General features: G+C 39.6%; 1 protein-coding gene and 1 non-coding gene across 9 annotated transcripts in view; both read left to right on the top strand.

Moving 5' to 3' along the window:
• UTRN (utrophin) overlaps nucleotides 1-12405 on the top strand; it is a 1623662-nt gene that overhangs the window by 80334 nt on the left and 1530923 nt on the right. The window lies entirely within an intron of this gene.
• On the top strand, nucleotides 3134-3240 carry LOC117197197 (U6 spliceosomal RNA). The gene has a single exon (XR_004477735.2). It is a non-coding gene; the product is annotated as a U6 spliceosomal RNA (small nuclear RNA).

The following is a 12405-nucleotide window of genomic DNA, read 5'->3' as shown; positions in this document are numbered from 1 at the left end:
CAGCAGCAACTAACACAGCATTGTAAAGCAATTATACTCCAATAAAGATGTTAAAAAAAAAAGGAGAGGAGAAAAAAAAACTGGTATTCTTGTTTCCTAGTTCCTGCCTGGGTGCTGTGTGTGGTACCTCTTTTCTGTTCTAGAGCACAGGCTTGTCTCTGACAGTTGCCACCTTCTGCATGGCAGTTTTATGGCATGACTTTTTTTTCTTGCCACACAAGGGGTAGCAGCCTTTTTTAAAATTGTATGTTTAACATGAGTATTAATACTAAAATCTTATTTATGTATATATGAATACATTATATATGGTTACTGTTTTGATTTGAAAATTTCTATAGTAATTGTGTCCTAAATATTTATATTATTTATATTCTTATTTAGAAAAAAAATAAACGGTGAGTTCTGGTAATTTATACATTAAGGAATTATGTGTACAACTGCCATAGGTGTCTTTGGTTAAATTCTTTTATTAAAATTGCACTTTTAGTGAAGTAAAAAACTTACCGTAATTTCTGTGTACATGTGTGTAATATATTATAACATGTATTTATAATTGAGATTGTAGTTTACTAGTATGTATTCACATAAATCTGTTAAGTTAAAATATGTGCCGTTTATCAAAGTTTGGCACAATTATGTGTTTGTACGTAAACCCATGTGATCTTGGAATGTAGTCTTGGGGCTGGGCTGACGGTCTGTGTGTATGAATGTAGGGAGAACGACTCGTGTGTGGTTTCTATTTCTTTCCACCGTGAGGGCCCTGCACAGTTTCTTTTCTGGTTAGCTGCTGCCGACATGATTGTAGGGCTGCTCCCTGCGTGTGGCTTGGCCTCAGAACCCACGCTGTCTGCTTCCAGACCTACTTCTTCTCCGGTTGCAAGTCAGCGTAGTATAATATTTACTGGAAGAGAGTAAGTGGGTATGGTTGCTTTACGTGTGCTCCAGCTTGCCCTTATTAGTATTTCTTGGTTCTCCCATCAGCAGGTCTCTGATTTCTTCATCAAAAAACAATCTTGTGCAGTCATGATCCTCCTGCCTTTACAAATCAGCCAGGCTTTGGAAAGGGAAGTGATTGTTCATCAAAACTCTAAACAGGGGGATAAAATGTTCTTATTTAGATGAATCAGGGGTCAATTTAATTTTCTAGTGAGCTTTAGAATTGCTTTTCTTGTCTGCCTTTAGGCACTCTTTTAATTATGGCTTTTCTTCTTTTCAGTGTTTCTAGAAGTCACATTTTCACTCTCTGCTCATAATAAAATCTTTAGACACGTGGAAAAGAGGAAATGAGAAAGAAAATCTGGGTTATCTCAGTGATCGTGGTTTTAGAATTTTGCAGAGGGATGAAAAGGCCATAGATATAATAGAATCATGTTCTTTTATTGAAGTGGACAATTTATAAGTCTAGATTGAATTATAGTCAATATACAGTTTGTTTGGACTTAATGAACATATTAAATACATTCATTCAATAATTTTTAAAATCGACAACGTGTATTGGGAGCTGCATATACTATGGCAATCAAAGTAGACTTTTCTTGCCCTCATGGACTTACACAAATCAATAGGTAATCAAATTGAGATAGGTATAGGGTGCAAAGGAAAAGAAAACAGGGTACTTTGAGAGACTGGGGAGGTCCAGAAGAAAAGATGTTTAAAATTAGATCTGAAATAGCCATAGGAGTTAAGCAGGTTGACAATGGGCTATAAGCAGGCAGAGCAGCATGAGCAAATATCCTGGGGCAGGAAAGGGCTGGGTGCATCTGAGTAACACAAAGGCCAGTGTGGCTGGAGCTACTGAGAGGAGGGGAGAGTATTGCAAGATTAGACTTGGCATAGGTAGGGGTCAGATGATTCAGAGCTTTGTAAACCGTGTTAATTTAATTGTTCCAGAGTTCATTGTCAAGCTGGCCAGCATTTAGAAAGTGGATTGAAAAGGAACAAGAGCAGACATTAGGAGATGGTGTCAGGTTATTGGTATTACGTTAGTGGATTCCAAGCAGGAGATAACAGTAGCTCAGACTGGGGGATGACTGGGAGATGAAGAGTTGTGGGCGGAGTTAAAGTATATTTAGGAATTTGGGACCAACAGAAATTGGTGATAGATTGTGGTAGTAGATAGATTGTGGAATGCTAAGGACTGGTTTCAGGGTCCTGGCATGAACAAGAGGGTAGTTTACGGTGTTGTGTACTGAGTTAAGAAAGACTGGAGACAGAATTGATTTGAGAGAAGACCAACAGTTCAGTTTCAGATGTGTTAAGTTTGAAATGAGTCTGTGAGATATCTCAGTGCAGGTGTCAGATTGACGGTTGGATACGTGCTGTGTTATTTATCTCTTGCTGCATAACAAATTGCTCTGAAACTTAGCATCAGATCTGTATTAGTTATCCATTGCTGTATAACAAATTACCCCAAGCTTTAGCAGCTTAAAACAACAAATATTTACTGTCTCATGAGGTTTTCTGGGTCAGGAGTTTGGGAGTGGCTTTGCCAGGTGATTCTGGCCAAGGGACTCTCATGAGGCTGCAGTCAAGTTGTTGACCAGGGCTGCAGGCTTGACTGAGGCTGGAGGATCTGATCCCAGAATGAGTTATGCACATGGCTTTGGCTCACCATCGGCCCCAACTGGGCCATATGGTTATCCTTAGTTTCAAGAGGAGGTGAGTATTATAACTGGCTATCTTGCTTCAAGGGGGAAAAAAAAATGAGGTTAGATTTGTAAGCAAGAAAGGGGAAAAGGATGATTGAGTAGGTAAACAGCAGTATCTACCACAGTGAGTTTGAACAAATGCTTTCCTCTGGAGTGAGATAACCAGAGGCATGGTCATAGTGAAAATTCTGATTCTAGAATTCAGAATATCTGACTTTATATTCCAAAGGAATATGTTAAAAATATGAGTTTTAGGGCTTCCCTGGTGGTGCAGTGGTTAAGAGTTCGCCTGCCGATGCAGGGGACATGGGTTTGTGCCCCGGACCGGGAAGATCCCACATGCCGCGGAGCGGCTGGGCCCGTGAGCCATGGCCGCTGAGCCTGCGTGTCCGGAGCCTGTGCTCCTCAACGGGAGAGGCCACAACAGTGAGAGGCCCGCGTACCGCAAAAAAAAAAAAAAAAAAAAAAAAAAAAGATGAAATTGGGTCCTCACTTTGTCAGCACATATACTAAAATTGGAATGATACAGAGAAGACTAGCACGGCCCCTGTGCAAGGATGACATGCAAATTCATGAAGCGTTCCATAGTTTTTATATGTATGGCTGATTCACTTTGTTTTAAAGCAGAAACTAACACACCATTGTAGAGCATTTATACTCCAATAAAGTTGTTAAAAAAAAAAGATGAAATTGGAACCAAGTGAAATTTCCTCATTCGTCTTATTGGGGAATGTATGAGTTGAGACATACTAAATATTTCTTCTTTGAAAATCGGGTTGAAACAAACGAAAAATGTTTATTGCATGTGCTTTTTATCCCTAAATTTTTTTTTTTTTGTGGTGCAATACATATAACATAAAATTTACCATTGTAACCATTTCTAAGTAAACAGTGGTATTAAGTACATTTACATTGTTGTGTAGCTATGACCACCATCTACCTCCATAACTCATTTTATCTTGCAGAATGGAAAGTCTGTACCTATTAAACAATGACTCCCAATCCCAGTCTCCCCCCAGTTTCTGGAAACCACCATTCTACTTTCTGTCTTTATAAATCTGACTACTGTAGGCACCTCATATAAATGGAATCATGCAGTATTTCTCTTTTTGTGATTGGCTTATTTCATTTGGCAAAATGTCCTCAAGGTTTATCCATGTTGTACAGTGTATCAGAATTTTCTTCCATTTTAAAAGGCTAATATTATTCCATTGTCAGTATATGCCATATTTTGTCCATTCATCCATAGGTGGACACTGGGGTTGCTTCCACTTTTTAGCTCTTGTGAATAATACTGCTATGAATATGGGTGTGCAGATGTTTCTTCAAGATCCTGCTTTCAATTCTTTGGGGCATATTATTGCGTGTGCTTTTAACTCAGTTTCAGTCAGGTTTGCTAGTTTACCCTTGTCCTGAGGGAAGTGCTAATGCTTTGAAGAAAGATTATCTGTCCAAATCTTTTTTTTTTTTTTTGCGGTACGCGGGCCTCTCACTCTTGTGGCCTCTCCCGTTGCGGAGCACAGGCTCCGGACGCGCAGGCTCAGCGGCCATGGCTCATGGGCCTAGCCGCTCCGCAGCCTGTGGGATCTTCCCTGACCGGGGCACGAACCCATGTCCCCTGCATCGGCAGGCGGACTCTCAACCACTGCGCCACCAGGGAAGCCCTGTCCAAATCTTTTTGTTTGATTCACTCTCTTGCTCACTTCAAGAAAACTTTGTCATCATGAATTATATTTTATGTCTAGGATGATGGAAGAGAAGGGGCAACTGTAGTTTCTCAGAAGACACTGGCCATTGGGTTGCTGCAATGTAAAAGAACTCTAGTTTATAGGGTGTCATTAGAAAGGAAATATGAAACAAAACAGAGAACATATCCTTTCTATGCAAAGCTGTGTTGACTGTGCACATGGATTACTCTCTAAGATTCTAGTCTCCTACTTCAGAAATGATTTTACAGTGAGCGAAGTCTAGTAAGGAAACCTAAGTCGTGGAGCAAATGCTTTTGGTGTTTTTATAAAACTGACTAACAGTCTAAAATCATGAAAGTGGAGAGAAGATGTAATCACTGGCTATAAAATCATTTGTTTCAGAAGAGCAAACAAGAATTGTTCTTCTAATCTTCAACTGAATTAATTAATCTTCAACTAAGTTTAATTAATCTAGACTTTTTGATGCTTTAATGAGGTACATTTAAGACGAAGGAAAGGAAGATCTATTATATATAGAAAAGAATTACCAAGTTTCGCTATTCCCAGAGATGGTATAGATTGAATTTACAAATTTTCAAAAAAAAGACAAGTAAATATCAGACCCACAGTAGAGACTATTAAATAAAGATAGTGCTGATTTGAGGCAGGATCCTAATTTTCAACAGTGATATAGGGACTTTCCAGGCGGTCCAGTGGTTAAGTCTCTGTGCTTCCAATGCAGGGGGCGCGAGTTTGATCCCTGGTCGGGGAACTAAGATCCCACATCCTGCACTGTGTGGCCAAAAATTAAAAAAAAAAAAAGTGACTTAGAGGATAAATGATCATAGAGGATAACATTAGTGTGCTGGGGGAGTGGTTTCTTGCATTTTTGTTCATGCTGTGGATTTCATCTTTTATCTCCCTTATCCAACCCTACCTGAATAAGCTTTTCAATAAAAATTATTAATAACTCTTGTGAACTTTTTATATAGTTATGTAAGTTGAAAATGAGGGAGTATGCATTTTTCAATATAAGGCTATATTTAAATTATTTTACTCATTAACTTTCAGTTTGTACACTTTGAAGCAAACAGTGCTGTGCTTCATGGGCTGATTTCTTCTTTTCTTTTTTTAATTAATTAATTTATTTTTGGCTGTGTTGAGTCTTTGTTGCTACGCGCGGGCTTTCTCTAGTTGCAGGAAGTGGGGGCTACTCTTCGTTGCAGTGCCTGGGCTTCTCATCGCAGTGGCCTCTCTTGTTGTGGAGCACAGGCTCTAGGTACGCGGGCTTCAGTAGTTGTGGCACGCAGGCTCAGTAGTTGTGGCTCGCGGGCTCTAGAGCGCAGGCCCAATAGTTGTGGTGTACGGGCTTAGTTGCTTCGCGGCATGTGGAATCTTCCCGGACTAGGGCTTGAACCCGTGTCCCCTGAATTGGCAGGCGGATTCTTAACCACTATGCCACCAGGGAAGCCCCATGGGCTGATTTCTTAACTGTGAGTTTCGTGGGAAAAATCTTTACCCCTGAGTTTTTTGTTTTATAAATTTACTCTTTATTTATTTATTTTTGGCTGCATTAGATCTTAGTTGCTGCGCGTGGGCTTTCTCTAGTTGCGGCAAGTGGGGGCTAGTCTTTGTTGCAGTGTGTGAGCTTCTTACTGCGGTGGCTTCTCTTGTTGCAGAGCATGGGCTCTAGGTGCCCGGGCTTCAGTAGTTGTGGCATGCGGGCTCAGTAGTTGTGGCTCACGGACTCTAGAGCACAGGCTCAGTAGTTGTGGTGCACGGGCTCAGTTGCTCCGCGGCATGTGGGATCTTCCCGGACCAGGGATTGAACCTGTGTCCCCTGCATTGGCAGGCAGATTCCTAACCACTGCGCCACCAGGGAAGTCCTACCCCTGAGTTTTTAAGGGGAAACAGTGTTCCTTTCTGTCATGTTCTTCCTGCTTATTATAAATATCTTGGGCAAAGGATTGCATTTTAATGGACTTGCAATTTTGAAAATTTATTAAAATGACTTCATTTTTAAAAAATTATCTTACGTCTTGGTTTTAACTTGTTGTGGCTCAATGTTAAAACATTCTAAAATAGAGAAAAAAGTTTAAAAAACTACTTCTGAAATACTCTATTTTTCTTATTTAAAAATTGCATTTATACGGCATGTTATTAAAGTTTATGAACAAAGGACAAATACTCCTCATTTTTCTCCCAGATATGTGTTCTTTTTCTGAAAGTCAGTAAAATACGAGGTTTTGAGAAAGTCTAGGTAGCTTGTGTAATCTGTCAATAACTTTATGTTTTGCATTAATCTTCTCTTCTGTCTTCTCGTCTTAATAGCTGATCAGTGCGCTGATCATTTTGCCTAGGAATACTTTATTGCAAAAGGTGTATTTTAAGTGATGCAATTCCCTCTTCACCAGTGTTTCCATAGTGAATGGACTAGAAGACGGGGAGAGATCGGCCGACTTGGCACAGTTATTTTACATATAGCCAATTATCTCTTCAGGCTGAAGTGGAAAATTCACTGGAAAGACAGATATAAGTAAAAGCAGCTTAACCTGGAGAGTTTCATTTTTAGAAATACGTGCTCTTAACTGCATCTAATTTAGGAGTATGGATCCTGATACATTTCTCTCACTCATCCTCTGGGGTTTGGCTCCATAAGGGAGCCCTTCTTGGGTACTCAGTGTTGGCATCTAACATCTCTCCCTCCCTCCTAGATCCTTCCTGTCTGCATGTAATTACAGATACATGGAAGTCTCCTATTCTCACCATCCCGCTCCGAGGCAGACAAGACAGGCAGACAGACCTCCTCTCAGCTCAGTTTATTTTTATAGCTGCCAAATTCTCTAACCTTCCTACTTGTCCACATTAAAGTGGAGAAAACTACAACTTTTGCAGGATGGGTGCTTTAAAGAAAAGAATGGTACAGAGTGTTATACACTCATTTCAGAAATTAGCAAATATAGTTAATAAAAATAGAATATAAGAATCTCTCAGGACCTTCTGAGAAATAAACAGTGCTAATATTTTGGCTCTTACCTTTCTGGTCATATATGTATACATTGTATAAATGAAGCACCATGTGCTTTGATGACCTGCATTTTTATTCCTTAATATATTATGAAAAATCCTTCCATATCTTTATTTTCTTCTCTAGTATCATTTTTGACGGCTGTATTTATGTATGAAAATATGCTTCTAAATAATCCCCAAGGATGGACATTTAGATTAACAATTTTTTTCAATTATCAAGTGTGCTTTGAAGAACATCCTTTTAAAGATATCTAAATATTTGTGTATCTAATGATTTCCTTAAGATAAATTTCCAGAATTTCTGGGTCAATGGTTATAAAATTTAAAAGTATGTTAATATCAGTGTAGTTATATTGTCCCAGGAAACTTGTAATAATTTACATGTCTGCCAGCCCAAAGCCAGCTTCCCTGTTCCCTCACAACATCGCATGCCATCTGGGTCTTAGGGGTTAAGTTCACTTTTCTATTTTCAGGCCTCATTTCCCCCCAGATCCTCCAGTAGCTTGCTTTAACGCGGTGGACTATGTCTTTCTTCTGAAAACTTGAGCTTCTGGGGTGGTCTCCTCCACGTGAAGACCTTCTCTCATTTGCTCTGGTTCTGCTTGGTATCTTCACCCAAATATCCTGCTAATCTCTAATTCATTAGGTGCAAAGGAGAACTTCCTTTCCTAATCCATTTCTTTTCCTGTGCTGTTCTTATGTTTTTTTTTTGTTTTTTGTTTTTTTTTAAGTAGAGAAGCACTGTCATCCTTCAAGTTAACCTAAAAGCCTGGGAATTTTTTGGACTCTCTTTCTCCTTCATTACCCTTGTGCTAATTTAGTAGTCAAGTCCTGGCAACCTTACCTCTAAAACTCTGTACTTCTTGCATCCATCCCTTTTTTTCTGATCTCATTGCTACTCCACTACTTCAGGCTTTCAGATATCTAGTATGGGAGATTATAATATACCTCAAACTAGCTTCCTCTCTCCCAGTCTCCTTTCCTACTAAATCTAGTTTTCATGTTAAACTCAACTACAGGACACTTCTGATTGTGTCACTCCTTGGCTCAGTAAAAGTCAGTGGCCAACATTGCTTGCTTGTTTGAACCCTCAGCTTGATATTCAAAATCCTCCACAGTCTAGCTGCAGTCTATTTCCAAAATTCAGTGGCATTGCAACTCTGGTCTAAAGCCATCCAGCCAGAGAAACAACTCACATTTTTGTCTGCCTGTCCTGTTCTTTTCATGCCTTTAGGACTTTGCTTCAGCTGTTCTTTTCCATAAATGCCCCTTTTAACAATTTTTATATGCCTTTAACATATCTATTCAAGGCCTAATTCAAATGCAATTTAGTCCTTGAATTCTTCTCTGACCTCCTCTTCACTTCCATCGAGAAGAAACATTTTTCCTCTGAATTTATAAGTGTATCTGTACCTAATATATTAGCTATAGTTGTCCATCTGTTATTTATGTACTTGTCTCACACCCTTCTCCCAAAACTCTTCACACACCTCCCCTTGATAGCTTTCTGAAGGCAGCACTTGGATCTCTTTTGGGACCAATATAGTTGGTCTGATGCTCAGTAAATGTCACCATCTGTTTCTTTGCACAGTGTTTTCTACAAAATAGGTGAACAACTAATTTTCATTAAAAGAGTAGGAAATATAAAACTTTAAATGATGAATATAAGAAAGAAATATTTCCTATTCTTTTTAAAAAATTTTTTTTTTAACATCTTTATTGGGGTATAATTGCTTTACAATGGTGTGTTAGTTTCTGCTTTATAACAAAGTGAATCAGTTATACATATACATATGTTCCCATATCTCTTCCCTCTTGCGTCTCCCTCCCTCCCACCCTCCCTATCCCACCCCTCCAGGCGAAAGTCTTACAAAATGGACAAAACCAATTTGGTTATGCACAACCATTAATTTTTGCTATAGTTTTGCTCAGTAACATTAGCCCCCTGTGCTTAAAAGTGGGGTGTGAAGGGTATCCATTGTCCTACTATCAGGGTTATAATGAAGGCAACTTTCAGACCAAACCTGCTGTGCATATTAGCAAGCAGGCTGAAAAAAAATTTCATGCAGCCTGTTTCATGAGCTTGGAAAGCCAAGGCTCTCTGTCCTTTTGAAGGACATGAAGGTTTTAGTTGCAGGAAATGCAGCAATATTCTAGAGCTGTACAATGCAGTGTGAAGGCTGCTGTGACTAGTCCAAGCTAAGATGTGCTATAAGTGTGAAATACACACTGAATTTCAAAGACAGTAAGAAAAAAGAATGTAAGATATCAGTAAAGTAAATTGAGTATATGTTGAAATGGCAATATTTTGATGTATTGGGTTAAATATTACTAAAATTATTTTTACCTCTTATTTTAAAGTGGCTACGAAAAAATTTAAAATTATGTATATTTCTACTGGACAATGCTGTTTTAGAGAAAAGATTTAGTTAGACTTATAGACAGCATCGGGTAACTAGAATCCTCCCAGCTAATGGCTGAACACAGGGCCTTAAGGGATCTAGCCTCCTAGACTTGCTAGATTTTATTGTTTAATCGATGCTGGGACATGTCTATAAAATATTTTGGCCAATTCACATGCATTGAATAACACTAAATTCACCAGTGGGAGATTGTTTCTAATCTTCTAATTATGCCAGTTCTCAAGCCTCAGTAAAAGCACATTTCTCACATTCATTAAATTAATTAACAAAGGCTCTGGTGTTAATGGCGGCACAGATAATTGATGCCTTTTTAGTGGCCACCTCTGGAGTTTAGCCTTTCTAATTAAATTACAGCTCACCATCTCTGGAGTGTTTTCTTGGGTTGGGACAACTATGAGCCCCTAGAGTGGTTTGCACACTGGAATATGTGTGTCCCCTTGTGGCCAGCTTTTCCAGGTTGTTTAAGCAACTTGAGGAGGCATCTTAGGTACCGGCCTTCTGCTTTCCCACCTTTCCTTTCAGGATTCCCCTCCTGCAGTTTACAAGAGAAAGACACACCTCTCACCCTCCCCAAATCTTACTGTGCTGCATTAGTTTGAGGCACCAAACAAGGGGGCAGTTTCAAAATGTAAAGCAAAGAACACTTCCTTAAGAATTACTAAAATAGTCAGTGCCGGGGCTTCCCTGGTGGCACAGTGGTTGAGAGTCCACCTGCCAATGCAGGGGACACAGGTTTGTGCCCCGGTCCGGGAAGATCCCACATGATGCAGAGCGGCTGAGCCCGTGAGCCATGGCCGCTGAGCCTGCGCGTCCGGAGCCCGTGCTCCGCAACGGGAGAGGCCACAGCAATGAGAGGCCCGTGTACCGCAAAAAAAAATAAAAAAGAAGTCAGTGCCTTACTACATCTGAGGCAAGGCTTTGTATCCCCCTTCCGTCCGACCATCCATCCAACCATCTATCCACCCACCTACCTTAGAATGAGAATTCTAAAGTGAGCTTTTGCCCTGGAGTACATATGAATGTGGTTTTAATTTTTTTTAGTTTTAAAAATTTTAATTAATTTATTTATTTGGCTGTACCTTGCTGCTTGCAGGATCGTAGCTCCCTGACTAGGGATTGAACCTGGGCCTTGGCAGTGAAAGCGCCGAGCCCTAACCTCCTAACCACTGGGCCGCCAGGGAATTCCCTGAACATGGTTTTTATTTTATTTTAATTTTTTAAATTGTAGTTTCTTTATTATGGAATATTTAAAATCTGAACTCGGTTTTTAAATAGAAAACTAAAGTCAGACTTCCCATGTCAGAAATTATGTCTAATTTAGCTGATTAGTTTGACAGTGAGGACTAGTTTTGCCATTAAGGGAATAGAAGAGACATTTTCTATTAATCGAATGATCTAGATTTGCAGCTGCTTAACAATGTGCTGGGAGTTACATCTTTTTTTTTTTTTTTTTCTTTTTTTGCGGTACGCGGGCCTCTCACTGTTGTGGCCTCTCCCGTTGCGGAACACAGGCTCCGGACGCGCAGGCTCAGCGGCCGTGGCTTATGGGCCCAGCCGTTCCGCGGCATGTGGGATCTTCCCAGACCAGGGCACGAACCCGTGTCCCCTGCGTTGGCAGGCAGACTCTCAACCACTGTGCCACCAGGGAAGCCCTGTAGTAGAGTTTTAATGGTGGTATACATGTTCCTGAGACTTGTGTGTTTTCATAGGGGAAACGACTCCTAATTTCCCTGCCACATTTCCAGATTAAGATTTAAATTGACATTTGTTGCTAGGTTCTGCTAAAAGAATTTTTGATGTGCATTTGAGCTGGTGAAGTGAAAAAACAATTTGAACTAGTTTCCTTGAAGATTTCATCAGGCGGTATTGTTGATGTTTCTTGCTTCACTTCTCTTACCCATCACAGAAATAAAATTCCAAGCTGGGCAGCGGCCCTTGGATCTGTGTGAGCTTGTCAGAAGCGTTTTAAGAAGAGCAAAATATTTAGAGGAAGAATTTGGAAAATCAGCCTTAAGGGATTTAACACATTTTTCTTCTCCTAGTTCAGTGCCGTGTTTGTCCCCCTAATAGAGAAAGGTCATTTATGGGTAAGATTTACTAAGCCACGAAAGGCTTTTAGAAACGAAATGTTTTTTTTAAAAAATCCAAATCTAAAGAAAACATTTGTTTGGAATCCTGAAAGAATATATTTAGCATGTAAATTACACTTACTTAGTGCATATATAAATAATCCAGTTATATATAAATTTGTGTTGTCTGCTTACACATTTTTATTTTGGAAACATCAGAATAACTAATTGATTTGATAATGGAGAGTTGAACAAATTTGAGACTTGAAATTTGGTATAAATTTCTAGGAGGGCAAAATGATCAATCAGAATAGTGGGATTTAGGATTTTAAGTCCTGCTATCACTTTGCTAGCAAATTCTTGCCTCCCTGAAACAGAGACCTGGACCAAGGTTGTTAGCATAATTTTTTGTGGTGTGGAGGGCAGTTCTGTACCAGTAAGTGTTCAGATTTGTTACATTTTAAAAATCTCATAATTGAAAAGCTGCAGGCTAATTCCTGTCTTTTACTGAATTCCTGTCTGGTAGAAGATAGGAGGTGTGTGTGTG

The sequence above is a fragment of the Orcinus orca genome, chromosome 12 (assembly GCF_937001465.1).
Source record: "Orcinus orca chromosome 12, mOrcOrc1.1, whole genome shotgun sequence".
In the NCBI taxonomy this organism is placed as follows: domain Eukaryota; kingdom Metazoa; phylum Chordata; class Mammalia; order Artiodactyla; family Delphinidae; genus Orcinus; species Orcinus orca.
Note: the sequence above shows the minus strand (reverse complement) of the source record. Positions and strands in the feature narration are given on the sequence as shown.